General features: G+C 43.8%; 1 protein-coding gene across 2 annotated transcripts in view; it reads right to left on the minus strand.

The window, feature by feature from the left end:
* DTNA (dystrobrevin alpha) overlaps positions 1 to 12,424 on the minus strand; it is a 207,222-nt gene extending 194,798 nt beyond the window's left edge. Inside the window, exon 1 of one of the 2 annotated variants that reach the window (XM_069957618.1) lies at positions 12,301 to 12,424. The gene's annotated coding sequence lies outside the window, so the exon portion shown is untranslated. Of the gene's footprint in view, positions 1 to 12,073; positions 12,276 to 12,300 lie in introns of those variants that run through there. The other variant, XM_069957617.1, reaches the window with a different exon arrangement.
* Positions 12,425 to 13,039: the final 615 nt, after the last annotated feature.

Consider the following 13,039-nt stretch of genomic DNA (forward strand, 5'->3'; position numbering starts at 1 on the left):
GGGTATTCCCCCCAAAATTATTTTTGCATTAATAAGTTGCCCACCCCTAGTTTTCCATCTTTCCAATATCAAGTTATTATGGATTCTGCACAGTTTAGCTGTTATCTAGATGCATTCACCCCCACGGAATGCATAGAATCATCAGCTCTCAGTCCAACCCGACAGCTCCCTGCTTCTGGCCCGCACCCTCCGAGACGGCATCACGTGTCCTCAGTCTCTTCAATGGGCTGGGTTAGCGCTTCTAACCCAGCACACTGAAGTGAGGAAGGACACTGAGATGCTCACAGCTGCAGCTGATCTCTGTCTGCGTTTCTGACAGCAGCCCCCCTCACTGTGTAACCCCATTCACCCAACCCCCCCCTGATCTCCTGATCTCACCCCACTGTGTGCCGCACCCCCGCTCGCACTGGAGCTCACCAGTAATATGTACCCCCCCAGCTTACCCGGTGGCCGCCCGCTGCGCTCCTTTCAGTGCAGCCTCCCCCAGGTCTGCCGGTGGCCGCCCGTGCCCGCGGTCTGTGTTGTCCGCCCGCGCCGCTGCCCATAGTCTGTCTTCCCCCCCCCCACACACACACAGCTCACCCGACAGCACACACACAAAGCTGCCCCGCCAGCTGTCGTAAAGCTGCCCCGCCAGCATGTAGACGTAACATGTTGCCATCAGGAAACGTACTGCTTGGAAATTGAAACCCCTTGTACATTGTGAAGCTGTGTAAAGAGAATACAGAAGGGTACCCATATTGAGCCCCAGGGATTCCTAGAGAGAGAGGGGTAGGGGAATAGAGGCATAGCCAGGAAAGGGAACACAAGAGGGAGCATGTTAGAATGTGTTATGAATGTTACACTATTGGATGGATAATAAATACATTTACACAAACCACAATTATTTTAGTCTGTTTATCCCTCCAGTGTAACACACATAACTTATGTATCAAAGAGGATTTTTAGTTCACAATGTGACACAGCTAATTGGGATCTTGTCATCACACACAAGCTGAACTGGAATGTGCAACTGAATTATTCATCTGTTATTCTCAGACTCCATCTAGTACACCTATACACTACAGTGCACTGCACATACCATCGCAGCATGGAAAGCTCACATTATTACTTACATCTACTTACATTAGATTAGGCTGGCAACGTTTGGTGTACTAAATAAAACCACCATATATGTATGCTAAATGCATTCGTTTACATACAGTATGAATTCATGAGTTGTGAAAAATTTATATAATTTTCCAAATGATGTGCGAATGATGAAGCTAAATTTGCATTGCATTTCAGACGTTCAAACAAGAATGCACCTGCACCTCCAGGTTCATGGCGATCATTTACTAAGGCGCTACATCAAACTTGGACCACAGAATTAAACACAGGATAAGCTGGCCATTATACCACCTGAATATGGCATTTTTAACCAGATTTCTGCTCTTAAGGCTTTGTATCTATTTTTCAGCTGTTCCTGAGCTAGTGTTTACAGCCTAGCCTATGATGACTCCCATACTGCACACAGAAATGGGGGAACCTATTCTTCTATCTCTGTATGGTACCCCCATAAGAAGCAGCCACAGGGAGGACATTGTAAGAGTATTCGCACGCTATGGAATTTCCGCTGAGACTTCAAGTGAATCTCGGCAGGCAGCCTCCGCTTGAAGTTCCACCCGTTCCATAGACTCAATGATATTTTCCGGCGAATTCCGTGGTGTGCACATACCCTAAAGTAGTAATGACCAGTAGAGAAGAGCGAACTTCCTGAAAGTTTGGGTATGCATGAACCTGCACAATCAGCACTCCTGGAGAGGGTAAATGCAGCATGAGGACTGCCAATGGCTGTATCCATGTTTTTCAGGCCATCTGGCTGCATCCACCTTCTCCAGGTAGCGGGATACAAATGAGCCCAAACCTAAGGCCAGTTCAATCATCTCCAGTAATGAGCAGTCTAAGTTATCACTCAAACTCTGAGGTGAGAGCTAACACAGTAAACTTTTGCAGTCTCTTAGTAGTCTCATTGCTTTGAATCTCTCCCTTCTCTCCCTGACCCTCTTTAAAAAGCAGCATGTAACGTAATTATTCAGTGTGCTGCCAAAAAGGGTACGTTTACAATATGGAAATTGGGAGGAAATTTGAGGCAGAGTCTGTGCGGCAGTCTCCGCTTGAACTTTCATCTGTCCCATAGATGTTCTGAAGCTCAATCTGCCATCCAACCAAAGAAGGAACTGAGCTCTTGTAAGATATTCTTCAAATGAAGTATTCTTATCTCAAATAAACATAGTTAAAATGACACTGTCACCCCCTTTTTGCATTATGACTACATACCTTATTTTATGTCATACATCATGGTGCTTGTTCCACTTCCACATCACTACTGTAGGCCCCATCCCTACGTGACGTCATCGGCGCATAGGCCCCGCCTCCTCAGTGGCCATTGGTGTGGGCTGCCCTAGAGGGGGTGGGGCCAGGACCTTTAGGCCGGCACTTTCCAATAGCCATTGAGGGGAGCGGGGCCTATGCGGCGATGATGCCACAGAGGGGCAGGTCCAAGGTGGTGATGTGGGTGGGGCAGTCGTGAAGCCTCGCCCAGATAGCACAATCCCCAGATGATAACGTACGATATAAAATAAGGTATGAAAACTGCAAAATTTACCCATTACACCTGTGTAGAGCACAGCTACATTCTTGCAAAAACAACACTCCTGTCCGCAGATTGAGTGTGGTATAGTTCAGTTCTATTTACTTCAAGAATCTGCAGAATCTGTCACTATATGGCACTATACTAATAAATAATATTATTATTAACTGAGGTGCAAAACCCACACCCAAACTGACTACAGGAGAGGTGTTATTTCTAAAAGACTTCAGACATGTTTTTCTAAGGCTGGATAATCCCTTTAAACTTGTAAGGTCAAGTAAATTATATTCATTTAGAAGATTTGCCCCCTTCTGATATGCTCTACCTCCTATTGTTGACAGCTCATTGGCTAAAAATGTATCAGATATATGTGAGGCATTTATAGTAAATCCTGTGTATATACCATACATACCTTTCGAAAGTGTCTCGGTTTAAAAATAAGGCTGATATTAATGATATTAATGTAATAATGTACCTGAAAACTTTAGGAGCCAAATACATTTTTACCAAATTCAAATAAGTACATAAGCTAACAAATGGGGAGGAGGGGGTGGGGGGCGACGACACACACACTTACTGTGCACAGTTTCCCGAGTCTCTGTTTAATTCCGCCCTTCCGTGCCTACGCTTTCTATACAGCCCAAGGCCCACGGTTTTGGCTGTTGGTTTTGCTCAATCACTTTTCTCTGTGGAGATATTTGTAAAACCTAGGCTATGTTCAATCACTGAGGGTTTGCCAATAGCAAATCCAATGTGAATCATTCGAACAATTGATGGCAAAAATCAAACAGTGAGACTGGGATTTCTAGCACAGATGTTCCCGGGGAACGGCATTTGGATTAGCCCTATTGTAATTTAACTGGAATAATCTAACACTTTGAGGCTGCTAACATCAATTTGTAACTATAATGCTGCGTTTACACGGAACGATAATTCGCCCAATCGTACGATTCGAAGTAACGATTTTCTTTTTATAACGTTCAGCGTTTAGATGAAACGATATATCGTACAGAAAATTCATTTTGCGATCGCTTAAGCCTATCTCGCACATAGGAAATCGGTGAACGACTGTTTACACGGAACGATCTGCGTTTTTTTTTGCGAACGACGATTATAGTACATGTTGTAAGATCAAAATGAACGATTTCTCGCTCGTCGATTGATTGTTCGCTGCGTTTACACGTACGATTATCGTTCGAATTCGATCGTTATCATGCAAATTCACACGATAATCGTTCCGTGTAAACGCAGCATAAGACACAAGTATTCTTCACAATACAAACAAAACTAGACATACACAGTGACATGCCCACAGTGCAGCCATATGGTACAACAGATCAAACGTAGTCTACATGTGCACTTCAGAGGTGGGTTTAGTAAATGTGCCAGGTGTGCAGCACTTCTGCTATTTCCTATAGCTATAGTAAAGCAGCCATTTGCAAATGCATTAGATGTGTTAGTGACCATTTTCATCCCATGCTAAAATAAATTTCTGTTACCATAAGCGGAAATATTTTATACTTTTGGTAGACCTACCAAAAAAAAATAAGAAAATCACTATTTGTTGTAGGGCATATCTAAAAGTAAGGAGGAGATCTGCTGCCAGCAATGGAAAAAATATGTTGCTACACTAATGGTCACAAGCAAACATTCCAGCAGCTGTTGACTGTCAATTGCCGGCTCATCTCGGGGGGCATTCACATGTTCCGCAATTACGGTCAGCTCCGTAATGTCAGCTGATCATGGTCTGATCATGTCTGATCATGTCAGCAGGTCTGCTGCTTGTCATTTCGTGTAATAGGAGCAGACCACCACTGCCTTAAATGGGCAGCCCAAATGATCTAAGGATCATTCGGGCAGCCCCTCCTGCTGCTCCCAGATCCTTGTCTGAGCATGTAATAGCACAGGCAGCGAGCAGGGAACGAGGGGGGAGGTCAGTAGGTTGGCGCTCGCTTCATGCTCATTATCAAGCCAAGTAAAATGACCTTTAGCCACAGCCACTAGAGATGAGGATTTACTGACTGCAGCAAATGCAGTACTGGCTGATTATGGGCTGCATCTGGATTTGCCATTGTCTAAAGCTGCTGGTAGTGCGGTGTGTAAGAGACACCTAAGGCTGTGTTCACACATGCAGCAATGCAATGAAAATCCAATATACTGTAAATGCATTATTTGATTGCAGTGTTGCATAATTTCATTGCATCAATGCATCACTTCATTGCAATAATTCATTATGTATTGCCACCCAGCCATCCTTCATTATGTAATGAAGTTCCAACGTGTGCGAACATACCCTGAGGCTATGTTCAAGCATGTATTTTTACTGCATTGCTGCATCATTTTATTGCAGTAATTAATAGCTGTCCAGCTGTCCTTTATTGCATACTGCAAAGGAACCCCAACGTTTGCAAACATACCCTAATGGTGAGTTTACACGGAGCAATTATCGTTCGAATTTTATCAATAATGATCGCATTTGAGCGATAATCGGCTCATGTAAACACAGCAAACGATCAAGCGATGAGTGAGAATTCGTTCATTGTGATCTATGAACATGTTCTCAAATCGTCGTTAGTTATTCGCTAAAAATTTGCAGATCGCTTCGTGTAAACAGTCTTTCACAGATTCATCCTAATGTGTGAGATGGGCTTAAGAGATCTTAAAACAATCGCAAAAACTACTTTAATGATTTATCTCTTCGTCTAAACGCTGATCGTTATAAAAACAAAATCATTGCTTCAAAATCAATAAACGATCAATTGGGCGAATTATCGCTTCGTGTAAACGTACCATAAGGCTTTTTTGCCACAAATTTTGCAATTGTGGTAAAATAGCATTAAAATTAATCATTAATGCCAAATAAACGCTATGTTGGAACACAGCCGCAGGGCTCTATATAATATGCACCAATCAACACATAGTGAATCAGAACTTCGCTTGGGCAGCTCCAGTATCGGACCCTAATAAAAGGAGTTGTGAGTTATAAATCAATCACCCGTGTGTGCTCTGTAGTACATACATCATGTCACTCATTGCTAATATGTTATCAGTTCACCCCCGTAGCATAGGCTTCTCGGGATCCAACATTGCTGCAGCCGTTCACATGTGACACCATACCTCTATTTGTTTTGGCAGTCTTATTTAGTAAAAGTCATCGGCTTCCAAACACAAGCAGAGGCTTATGGTAATATTGTTACATTTCTTTTACTCTGCAAGCATTTATATCACAGCATGGGTCCCTACTGAGAAGTTAAAATGAACATGCACTGAACTACCTGCTGACACCGGAGCTGCTATACATTACCTCTTCAATTGTAGTATTTAAAAGCTATTTGCCAGTATTTTATCAGATAGGGCCATATAAAAATCCAGCTGTACAGAGGTATGCCATGACCAGAACAATCCTCCCTGTGAATGTAAACAATAGATGTAACTGGTTCATCATACCTACCCTATACCATTGAGGCTAGTGATTGGATTGTCATCACTGAAGCCACATACAGAAGAACAGAGAGGCTGGATGCTGCAAGGATTAGAGGGGTAAGTATACAGTTATACATGTCTATTATATACAGTTTTCCCCATAAGACAGTATAGTATATTTTGCTGTATACTAGCAGTAAGTTATATAACACTATAGATACTTAGTTTGTTACACACTAAGCTCTTTTTAATATGTCGATTGTCTAGTGCTGATCTTCGTTAAAGGTCAGCTCCAAACTAATGTAATAAGAATACATTTTTGCATCGGTATTAGGCTATGAGATCACACGCAGTACAAACAATGGCCGTTCCGTGAGAATTCTTTAACGCTACCTACGGCAAAAATAATGATCATGATAATTAATTTCAGCAGTAGGTAACATTAACCAACGGCTGTTGTTTGTAAACCGTGTGGACATAGCCTTATGGTCGCAACTCTCGGCCTGACCGAGTCTGTCGACCTCAACTGATAGCTATCGGGCTGTGTGGTTAGTCCAGCAACTGGATGGACTATGGATGGAAAAGTGTGTGCAGGTGGTCATCCAGGCGGAGACTTGTGGCCCCAATACTGATGCAAAAATGGGTGCCTATTACACTACTGTGAAAAAAAATGTCTAAACCGCACCACGTGACATCATCTCAATATGTGGCCTTGGATGCAGATGACTGTCTGCCCTGTGACATCAGTAATATTAAACTAAGAGTGCATCATTTATGTTATCTTAAAGCTTACAGAGGTTTTACCACTTTTTCAAGCTTGGATCCAAAGCTTGTGCCCGCATCCGAATTATCTGCTCCACACAATGGAGTGTGCGGCCGGAGCCACACGCTTCATTGTGTGCACTAACAGGTTCTCTGCGGCCGCAGAAAACTGACATGTCAGTTTTTTGTGGGGCCACTGGCGTTCCTGGCCAGAGTGTATACACTTTGGCCGGGATTCCCTCTAGCTGCAGCAAATGTAAGTAAAGTATTAATCACGGCTCTGTTGCAAATCGGCAACAACCGCCGTTAATAATACTTTACTTACGTTGTGTGAACATGGCCTAAAAGAGTTGGGTAAAAATCAGGTGATTTTCTTTATAAAAGAATTGATTAAATTGAAGTGGGAAAAATCACAGTTATTTCAATAGAGGTTAAATTTATTAGTCTTTTTTTGTCTGAATTTTAGGTAATAAAAATGAACAAGATAATGCAGTTAGCTGTAAACCGTAAAAAAAAAGCCAAATGTTTACAAAAAAAGGTCTACAAATTTCAACAAAACTTTTTTCTTTCTTTCTTTTTTTTTTTTTTTACAAAAAACAGCTGTAAAATGACATTGTTTGAACATAGCTAAAAAGTGTGTAAACGTAGAACACGTTTTTTTTTTAACAAAAAACTGCTGTAAAATGACATTGTTTGAACATAGCTAAAAAGTGTGTAAACGTAGAACACAGCAATTTTGTGAAAAGCTGCAACTGCAGTTTTTTAACCCAAGACCAGAAGTTGATATAACATAATGGGAGAAAAGGCCCTATTCCACGGAACGATTATCGTCCGTATTTGGCCGATATCGTCCCGTGGAATAGAGTGCAACGATCAGCTGACATCGTTCATGTCGGCTGATCGTTGCAGTCGCTTGTTTTTCAACATGTTGAAAAACAAGCGACTGATACAGCAACGATCTGCTGCCGTCGCTCTGTTGAATAGGAGCATCGGCAGCAGACGCTGCTGTATCCTATGGGCTGCCCGGACGATCAGCGATCCCCGGGCAGCCCCCCCCCCCCCGCCCCTCCCGCACTCACCCGCTCGCTGTTGCTGCGTTGAATAGCGGCGGCAGCAAGCAGGGAAACGACCCGCGAAATAGGGCCACCTTTAACTAACTACTAGAATAGGGAGATAGGATTAAAGGGGTACTCTAGTGGAAGAAATTCTAATCAATTGATGTCAAAAAGTTGTATAGATTTGTAAATTACTTTTATTTAAAAAGTCTTCCTATACTTGGAAATCTCCATATAAAACCTCTCCTGCTGTGAACAACAGGTGGCAGCAGAGAGCACTTTGTCAGACTGAAAAGAATACACCACTTCCTGCAGGACATACAGCAGCTGATGAGTACTGGAAGACATCAGATTTTTAAAAAGAAGTAAATTACAAATCTGTATAAAAGCTCTATTACACCAAAATGATTACCAACTGATAATAGGCTATGTGGAAATCATGGATATAGTCATTGGCTGTATCCATGTTTTCCAGACAACCTTAGAGCTTTATCCAAGTTCTGCAGCCCCAGCTAATCAAATACTGAACGATCGACCCGATCTCTAGTCCTAAACTTTCTGACGTCAACTGATTTAAAAACTTTTTTTTTTTTTTTTTAAGTCCAGCAGAGATGCACAATTCACACAGCACTTTCAATAGAAACCATCATGATTTTCGGAGCTTTTTTTTTTTTTTTACAACCCCAAAACAGCTCCATCAATCTATGCCTTGCACCTTATTGCTTTACTTTATTCTGGGTGACATTATCAATACAATATTAACCTGGGCACAGCAATACCTCAGCATTTGGGTGTAATGAGCAAAATGCTACCATTGCATGTGTAAAGGAACATTTGCTCATGTCATATCTTCATGTAGAACATCAGGACCTATGGAAACTAAGGTAACGTGTCATTACAGCAATATTATATAACTGTGCAGGTAACACGACAAGCCACTGTGCACTGCCACCTCTAGTGCTGCTAGTCTCAGATATCACAGGTGACAACCCCCCTCCCACTCCGGCACAGGATGCCACTGCAAGATCTGCACCCACCATTGCTTCTCCCCTGTATACAGCCAGGGCTAATGATCAGAGACAGGACAGGATGGCCATTCCTTGTCCAGCATCAATGATATCATCCGCTGCCGGAACACATACAAATGTGTGTATAATAATGCTGCACAGAACAGAATCCATGGCAAACAGAAGCGAGTGCTGATGTAATACAAGCCTCCCATCCTCATTCTTACACTGACGTCACCTACATCAGCCTGCTGTGATGCTAGTAGTATATGCCTACACGTCTGTATACTGTACAGTGACTACACACGCAGCCTCACCAACTGTGTATAATAATGACACAAATGCATGCACATAGTAAATCTGAGCACATATAGCCTTACAGCAGCCAATACACACGTCACAGATCACACACACAGGTACCTACACATTCACAATATGATTACCTATAGAGTACAGCCTTACAGATATGTATCTACACAAATACATCACACAGTATATTCACACCATGCAGTATAATGGTTCTATATACAGCCTCATAGTGACTGCACACATATACGTACACCTCCATAATACAGTATACTGGTTCTATATACAGCATGCATCTACACATACACAGCCTCATAGTGACTGCACACACATACGTACACCTCTGTAATACAGTATACTGGTTCTATATACAGCATGCACCTACACAGCCTCATAGTGACTGCACATATATACGTACACCTCTGTAATACAGTATACTGGTGCTATATACAGCATGCACCTACACAGCCTCATAGTGACTGCACATATATACGTACACCTCCGTAATACAGTATACTAGTGCTATATACAGCATGCATCTACACATACACAGCCTCATAGTGACTGACCAAACATACCTACACACCATAATAGTGCAGCCTCATAGTGACTGCACATATATATCCATAGAGCAGTATGGTGATGCTATATACAGCCTGTAACTAAGCATTTGCAATGTATAACCTCATAGTGTCAGCACATAAGCACCTACACATCCATAATATAGTATACTGATGCTATATATAGAATGCACCTACACACACAGCCAGCACCTACAGTGCATAGCCTCATAGTGACTACACATAAACATCCACTATACAGTATACTGATGCTATATACAGCATGCACCTATACAAACAGTGCATAGTCTCCTAATTGTTACACATATGCACCTACATATCGATCACACACTATAGAGTACTGATGCTATATACAGCATGCACCTACACATACAGTACACAGCCCCAAAGTGACTACAAATATACATCCACTGTACAGTATACTGATGCTATATACATCATGCACCTAAACATACAGTGCATAGCCTCATAGTGACTACATATCCATAATATACAATATACTGATGCTATATATAGCCTACACCTACAGTGCATAGCCTCATAGTGACTGCACATATACATCCACTGTACAGTATACTGATGCTATATACAGCAGGCACCTACACATCCATAATATACAGTATACTGGTGCTATATATAGCAGACACCTACACAGAGCAGCCTGCACTTACACATCCATAATATACAGTATACCAATGCTATATAGAGCAGGCGCCTATCTATAATACAGTATAGAGCAGGCGCCTATCTATAATACAGTATAGAGCAGGCGCCTATCTATAATACAGTATAGAGCAGGCGCCTATCTATAATACAGTATAGAGCAGGCGCCTATCTATAATACAGTATAGAGCAGGCGCCTATCTATAATACAGTATAGAGCAGGCGCCTATCTATAATACAGTATAGAGCAGGCGCCTATCTATAATACAGTATAGAGCAGGCACCCACACAGAGCAGCCAGCATGGAGCAGTCAGGGTCCAGTGTCTGATGCTATATACAGTATATACTGATGCTATATACACAGAGCAGCCAGCATGTAGCAGTCAGGGTCCAGTGTCTGATGCTATATACAGTATATACTGATGCTATATACACAGAGCAGCCAGCATGTAGCAGTCAGGGTCCAGTGTCTGATGCTATATACAGTATATACTGATGCTATATACACAGAGCAGCCAGCATGGAGCAGTCAGGGTCCAGTGTCTGATGCTATATACTGTATATACACAGAGCAGCCAGCATGGAGCAGTCAGGATGCTATATACAGTATATACACAGAGCAGCCAGCATGGAGCAGTCAGGATGCTATATACAGTATATACACATAGCAGTCAGGATGCTATATACAGTATATACACAGAGCAGCCAGTGTATAGCAGTCAGGATGCTATATACAGTATACATACAGAGCAGCCAGCATGGAGCAGTCAGGATGCTATATACAGTATATACACATAGCAGTCAGGATGCTATATACAGTATATACACAGAGCAGCCAGTATATAGCAGTCAGGGTCCAGTGTCTGATGCTATATACAGTATATACACAGAGCAGCCAGCATGGAGCAGTCAGGATGCTATACACAGTATATACACAGAGCAGCCAGTATATAGCAGTCAGGGTCCAGTGTCTGATGCTATATACAGTATATACACAGAGCAGCCAGCATGGAGCAGTCAGGATGCTATATACAGTATATACACATAGCAGTCAGGATGCTATATACAGTATATACACAGAGCAGCCAGTATATAGCAGTCAGGGTCCAGTGTCTGATGCTATATACACAGAGCAGCCAGCATGGAGCAGTCAGGATGCTATATACAGTATATACACATAGCAGTCAGGATGCTATATACAGTATATACAGTATATACACAGAGCAGCCAGTATATAGCAGTCAGGGTCCAGTGTCTGACACCTATGGGGCAGCACTGAGTCACTGGGATAGGCTGGGCTGTGGAGTAATGTCTATATACGGTCTGATAATAAAGGATGTCATGCTGAGAGGGAACACTGGCAGTCCCGGGGGGGCACACCTCCAGAGCCCTGTCCTCACATACTCCCCGGTGTAGCACTGACCGTGGCTGCATTATGTACCTCCGGAGCGGCATGCCGTGCCCCCAGTGCCCATACCACATAGCAGAGAAGCGGCGCTGCAGGGGGTGGGCTGCCCCACACCAGCAGCAGCAATGTATGAGCGGCCATTCCCACACACAGGCTGCCTCCCTGCCCCCGCCGGCTCCGTGCACCTGTGAGATAACGTGCAGGAAGGTCACCGTGTGAGAAGACGCGTCCTTACCGCTCAGGGGACGCCGCAGACACCGCTCCCGGGGCATGCTGTGCTGTCTGGAGAGGACACTCAGGCTTCACGGCTCCTAATCCAGCGGCCGGGGCTCGGAGGCAGGCAGCGCCGCCAATGCTGCTGCTCTCCTCTGTTTACTTTGCCTATTGCATCGCCCTCCCCGCTGCGGTCTCTGCGTCTCCCAGCCCGGCTGCCAGAGTACGTCATGCTATGTGTAGCCTCACCTTGCTATTCACCAACGCGTCTTACGCACAGTGCGCTGCCGTCTGCCCACAGCTCTGCCTTCTCCTCACCGCCCAATGGAGAGGGCTGCTGCTCGTCGGGATCCTCCAGCATCTTCCCGGTGTCTTGTCAGCTGAGCTCACTCCTGAGGATTTCCCGGTATCACAAGACACTGTAGACAGTGCTGTGCCATCAGATGGACGGCTGGCAGCACATTGCTGTGCATCACTGTAATGGGGCTGGTTATTGCAGCTTACTGAGGAGGATGATGATAAACAATGAATATTGGATATATGACATATCCCACACCCAGGGCCGGTTTTAGACAAAATGTGGCCCTGGGCAAAGTTGAAGGTGGGGCCCCAAATGCTAAAACATTGTAGCAGCAATTTAAGGTCCCGATACTTTTTTGTCAGCGGTTGGCGCGCTGCTCGAGGTGGGGTGATCTTCTGTGACCTTAAATAAGACCCCTCTGTGCCCTATATAGTAGATAGGTCCCTCTGTGCCTCCATAGTACATATAGTCGGTATCCCTCTGTAGGTAATTCTTCTGGTAGTTACCTCCACCACCCAGTATGTAGTATCCACCAATATAGGAGGCATCTCACTGTAGGTTTTACACCTGTTAGCTAGCCCCCTGATAGTTGCCCCCTCAGCAGATAGCAGCTCCCCTGATAGTTACCCCCCCCCAGCACATAGCATCTCCCCTGTCCCCCCCCCCCCCCCCCCCCAGCACATAGCA

This window comes from Dendropsophus ebraccatus, chromosome 2 (assembly GCF_027789765.1).
Source record: "Dendropsophus ebraccatus isolate aDenEbr1 chromosome 2, aDenEbr1.pat, whole genome shotgun sequence".
Taxonomy (NCBI): domain Eukaryota; kingdom Metazoa; phylum Chordata; class Amphibia; order Anura; family Hylidae; genus Dendropsophus; species Dendropsophus ebraccatus.